The 5,539-nt window shown below is 39.6% G+C and overlaps 1 pseudogene; it reads right to left on the bottom strand.

The window, feature by feature from the left end:
• Positions 1-556: 556 nt before the first annotated feature.
• LOC145485768 (uncharacterized) overlaps positions 557-5,539 on the bottom strand; it is a 12,864-nt pseudogene continuing 7,881 nt past the window's right edge.

The raw sequence follows: 5,539 nt of genomic DNA, 5'->3' as shown, positions 1-5,539 counted from the left end.
GAAAGTTAAGGTAGTGTACGGAATACAGGGTTCGTACGGATCCTTTAAAACCTGGAAAGTCGTGGAATTTTATTGTGGCATTTTCTGGGACTGGAAAATCGTGGAAAATGGCTACTGGTCCTGGAAAGTTCTGGAAATCTGTTAAACGCGAGTAAAGAATATGAAATGTATGGCAGACAGTAAGGAGAATTAACACTGAGATCTTGGGAGTGAAAGGGTTGATTTGAATTTTAGAGTACTGGAAAAATCAATCTGAGTCCTGGAAAAGAAATTTTTTTCTGGAAAGGGTACAAACCCTGTTATTATCAAGAGCTATAGGAAACTAAGATAATGTACTTATTAGCAGCAGCTAGGAAAGTTAAGATAGTGTACTTATTAGCAGCAGCTAAGCAAGTTAATTAAGTTAGTGTAGTAGCAGCTATAGGAACTTTAAGATACACTGTAGTGTACTGTACTTATTAGCAGCAGCTAGGAATTTTATGATAGTGTTAATACTTATTAGCAGCAATCAATCAATCAATCAATTGATTGATTGACTGATTGATGTTTATAAACGTAAGGGTGCTGAGACTGCGCAGTACGGACTGGAAATCATCTTTAAGATAGTGTACTTATTAGTAGCAGCTAGGAACTTTAAGATAGTGTTAGAATAAAATCCAGTTTGATCACCCTTCTGTTGGGTGGTTCTGTTTGTAATGTGTCCCAACAAAACGAATCAAACTGATCAGGACTCACTCAAACCGATCAGCATTCAAACACTTTCCAATACTGAGAAAGTATGTATATGACATTTTGAGTGAAAAGAAATTCACGGAGTTTTCATAACATTTTAGTATTGATGGAATTCATTGGTAACTGTGTAGAGTGGAGTACAATTAAGACCTGGCAAGTAACTTCAAATAGGCTGAGTGCACAATGCAAGGAAAATTTACAATTGCAAACAGCCTGAAATATACACCACTCAGTCTACTGAGTTCTCACTACCTATATCCTTACGAAAACGTGTAACCAAATTCATTAGTGAATTTGTATTGGGCTTTCACCACCACTTGCTGTGTCCTCTTGATAAATGTGATTGTGGAAGGCGTTTCAGAAATTTTGAAAACTTTTGAAGTTCCTTTTCTTGTTCCTTTACTGTTGTTGATTAGGAATTCTCAGACTGAGTCGCTGCCGAGCTCGGATAACTTCGCAAAATCTCGAATCAGTCTTTATACTCTAATCACCCTGAAACGATTATAAAATGTTTGTAACTATTCTTAATAAACACGAACACAGCATCAGGGGCGGGCATCTCGTTTATTGATACAGCGAGTGTTTACATCATCACCATAAAGGAATTACAGTAGTGAATAAACCATAAAGCAAAGTTGAAAGAGATGCCTTCGAGTGGCTCTTGCATAACTTACAAAATCTTAAATAGCCTAATAGCCCCTAGGGACTCATCACACCTGCAAGCACGCCTAATTAAAGTACTTCTACAGTTAACACGAATTATACATGACAGACATATTCCAATGTCATTAGCGAAACGTTACAAAATATATTTATGCTCTAATCACCCTGAAACGATTATACAATATTTTGTAACTATTCTTAATAAACACGAACACAGTATCAGGGGCGGGCATCTCGTTTATTGATGCCCGCTTTCGAAGATAAAGAAAGAGAACAAAGAAAACTAAGTATGCAAACTTCTCGACACTGAGAGTAAAGATTCTAAATTGCCCTTAATATAGCCGTCCTTGGCTCGATCAGTCTTCCATCTGCCGTGACGTTTGAAGAGTCGATCACTGACGCCTGCGTTAGCGGCTGCAGAAGCACCTCCTGCTCTTAGACTGTGTAAACCAAACAAGTGTTTAGGATACCCTAATTCCGCAAACGCTTGTAAAACTATTTCCCTAGTTCTGGTATAACTCATACCCGTGGAACGCAAACTATAAGAAGAAGTAACTTTATGAAAATGTTAGGCGCGAAAAAACGGTAAAGACGAAGACAAGTCTAAATTAGCGGCACCGACGTATCTGTTAAGCATGTGAAAAGGGCAAGAAACAGAGTCTGATTTTGCTAACAAAACATGGGCGCCATCCCTATGAACATCGGTTTTGCTCTTAAAGTGCACCTAAACGTTATTTGAAGCATTTGGGCGAAGAAATTTCTGAATTTGGTTGAATCCTCGACTTTCTATGCCCTTCAAAGTGGCGCTTGATGTGTTTCACGACCGCGTTTTAGGGAGCCTGGGGCGGCGGTACCTGATGACGTCTACCCAGGAACCAAACACAATGGTGCCTCAGTCAGCTCTCTGTATTTGCTCGAGAAAATGGAAACAAAACTAATCGTTCCAATATATTTTGGGACTAAGACATCCAAGTTTTGTTTCAGAATCATTTGTTTTTCGTCACTGGAGTCAGAGTTAGGTTTCGATTCGGAAGACACCGAAATAAACTTCGATCGAGCACGTTCGGCAACTGTGAACTCACTGCTTAGAGCTTTGAGAACAATTTGCAATATTTCAAGCGACGACGGGGAAGACTTCTTTGCGGACGAGCTGCCCCGTATATTAAGAATGGAAAGCTAGATACGAAGGAGCAGTCAAACGAAAAGCAGGGAAGAAAACTCAAGGACTGCTTTGGATGGTAATTTCGTCACCTAAACACAAGACTCCCACGCGTGTTTATAACCTGTTTACATTTGTCCGTAGCGAGGATGTATTTTGTTAAGGTATGGTGGTTCTATTAAATCCAGTTTGTGTTTTACTTTCTGGAATGCTTCATGTTTATAAGAGCGACGTAAGTGTTGCAGTCTTCGAGACTTGATGATCTCCAAAACACTGACTTCGATCGATTGAAAATCGTAGAATTGTCTGGACCTGTATTTTTGAAGCTACGGGAAGCAAGGCGGAAGGAAACATTTCATACAATTACCGATTTCACATTGCCACACGTTTTAAGTCGTAACTCCAAATAACCAGTGTTAATCTTTTTCAAAGTTTGCGGTGAAATTCGTCGGATAAGCGAAAAGGATGTGTTCCCTAAGGTCACAGGTCACAGGTCACCCAAAAATATGCCTAAACGTCATGAAACAGATGCATACAAGTGCGTCCTAAGTGTAACTATAGCGGCTCTCCTGAAAAAAAAAAAACGCATAGGGGAAATCAGCTATAGCACTGAAAATAAAAAAAAAATTGATCCAACGAAAGCCAAGACTTATTTCTGTTGAAAACATAAATTGTTTGTAGCCTTTCAATATAACATGAAAACGAAAGAGGCTTACACTGATCCGTGAATTATGCGTTTACTTACGCGTGATTTGTGAACCAACGACTTTTGCGGGAATAATTGTTCACTTTTTTCCGGAGATTTTAGCATCATTAAAGCTCGTAAAGTACACCAAACTAGATGTAAAACCTGCCCATTCCACGCGCTTGCGGCTGGAAGACTGAGAAACTAACCACAGCGACAGTGAACCAGGAGGGCCTAGAATCTAGTCTGTCACGATGTGTCACACACGGCATTTCGATGCATCAAAATGGAGGGTTCTGTATGTTTTGAGAAACGTAGATAAAATTTGTATTTTTGTGACACATGATTTAGCCTTTACATGTTTACATGAAAAGTGATTGCTTCTTTTTTTCTGTGAAGGTGAAACTGTTTTCGAATTTTTTGTGATGCGTGAAAAGGCCAATTACTTATGCGTGAAATTGTTTTCAGAGGAGGTATAGGGACCCTGACCTCTTGTTTCTGTTTAGTACATACTCGTTGTAAAGATTTCAAAAAAAAAGAGAAATAAAACAGTTCAATTTACTATCATAATGAATTATCTTATTACGATAAAATATATTAACACTACATGTCTTAAAGCTACATTTCAACCCATTTCGTACATATACCACCCCTAGAATTTTTTTCATTAAAATTATACAGTAAAACATTTTAAGTTAGGGTTTGTTGCATGGAAACATCGATAAACCTCTTGGGAATCTCGGGTAACTGTTACATCGCGAGTTTTACTGAGTGTTTTGAGTGTGACCTGTACCCTGTGACCTGTGACCTGTGACCTGTGAAAGAAACTTGCCGTTAATATTCGACTTTAATCTAAATCGAAAGAGAAATAAGTGCTGGTTGGCGGCGTATGGTTGCGACCTATTTACACATCAGTATATTTGGTCGTAACGTCCTCTTGATTGATCACACAACTTTGCCGACTATGTTATAAATACTGCGGGACTGGAAGATATAGGTTGTCGATAGTATTTCGACAAATTGCTGATTGGCTTTGAGCAGAAAATTTTGAAAATAGCGTTTGAAAGTCTGCGGAACAAATTCCAGTGAGAGTTCTTCAATGGATCTCACAGACTCAGTTCGCTTGTTTCGGTTCGACAAAATCAACCATCGTTATGTCTTTATTGTACCATTGACCGATCATCGCTAGTAAATTGTACAGTATATCTTTTTTTAGATCTGGGATATTGCTGCAACAGCCGATAGCACTTCTGGAAGGCATTTCTGCGCACTTTTCGAATGTGTATTGCACCATCCTGAAGGAAATGAGAGGACGTGAGTTATTCGATCTTCCTGGGTAGACGTCACAACAGCCGCTGGACCCATTCTCCTCAAACTCGGTCGTGAAACAAAATGGCGGTGTTTTGGGGCTATTTTCGCGATTTCGTCGGGGCACAGAAAATCGAGGATTTAACCGAATCCAAAAATTTTTTCGCAGAAGTATTTCAAATAACATGTAGATTCGTTTTAGCGAAAAAAAAAATTTGAGGGTTAGGTGCACTTTAAATACATAAATCCTCACAAATGTATCGCAAAAACTTACGTCACAACAACGTAGGCTAGCTAACTCGTAACGGAGAAAGGCCGAATAGGCAGTAACGCAAATAGCAGCTAAGCGAAGATCAGAAAGATTAGCATTGGGACTCGCAAACCTGTTACATATACTCAAAATCATTTCAGGAGTAACAGGTTCTTTCTTGAGAACAGGTTTTGCAAGTTCCCTTTTTGCAGCCTCTAGCACGTTCCTTACCAATTTTGAATCACAAGGACTTGGAAAGCCATACAAATTGTGTGCCCAGTTTATGCCATAACAGGCGGACTCAAGTGTGGAGTAGGGGTACCTCTGCTGTAGCAAAAATTCCAAGTAAAGGGCAACTGACATCTCATCAGAGGGCAAGCAAACGACTTCTTCAAAGCAAGAAGACCATTCTCTAAATTTTTGAAAGGCTCTTGAATAACGTTTCGTTGTTGATGGGGCCTTTGCTTTAGCGGCACGCAAGGGAAGACCTTCCGCTAACTTTCGAAGCTCTGGATCTCTTAAGTGGGCAACCTTTGAGGCAAACGCACATCTACCTTGTAAAGAAGGGAAATAACAAGAAATGTGAGAACAAATAGAAATAATGCAAATGCAGCGCAACCAAAAAACATAAGGAGGGCCCAGTGGCCTAAATGGTGCATTCAGCACATCAATAAACGGGCAGTCCCGCACAAAGACGACAATGGCCCAACGGCCTAGAAAAGTTTGATCACCCATAGCCAAC

This window comes from Orbicella franksi, chromosome 4 (genome assembly GCF_964199315.1).
Source record: "Orbicella franksi chromosome 4, jaOrbFran1.1, whole genome shotgun sequence".
NCBI classification, from domain to species: domain Eukaryota; kingdom Metazoa; phylum Cnidaria; class Anthozoa; order Scleractinia; family Merulinidae; genus Orbicella; species Orbicella franksi.
The sequence above is the reverse complement of the archived record's forward strand: the minus strand, read 5'-3'. Positions and strand labels throughout refer to the sequence as shown.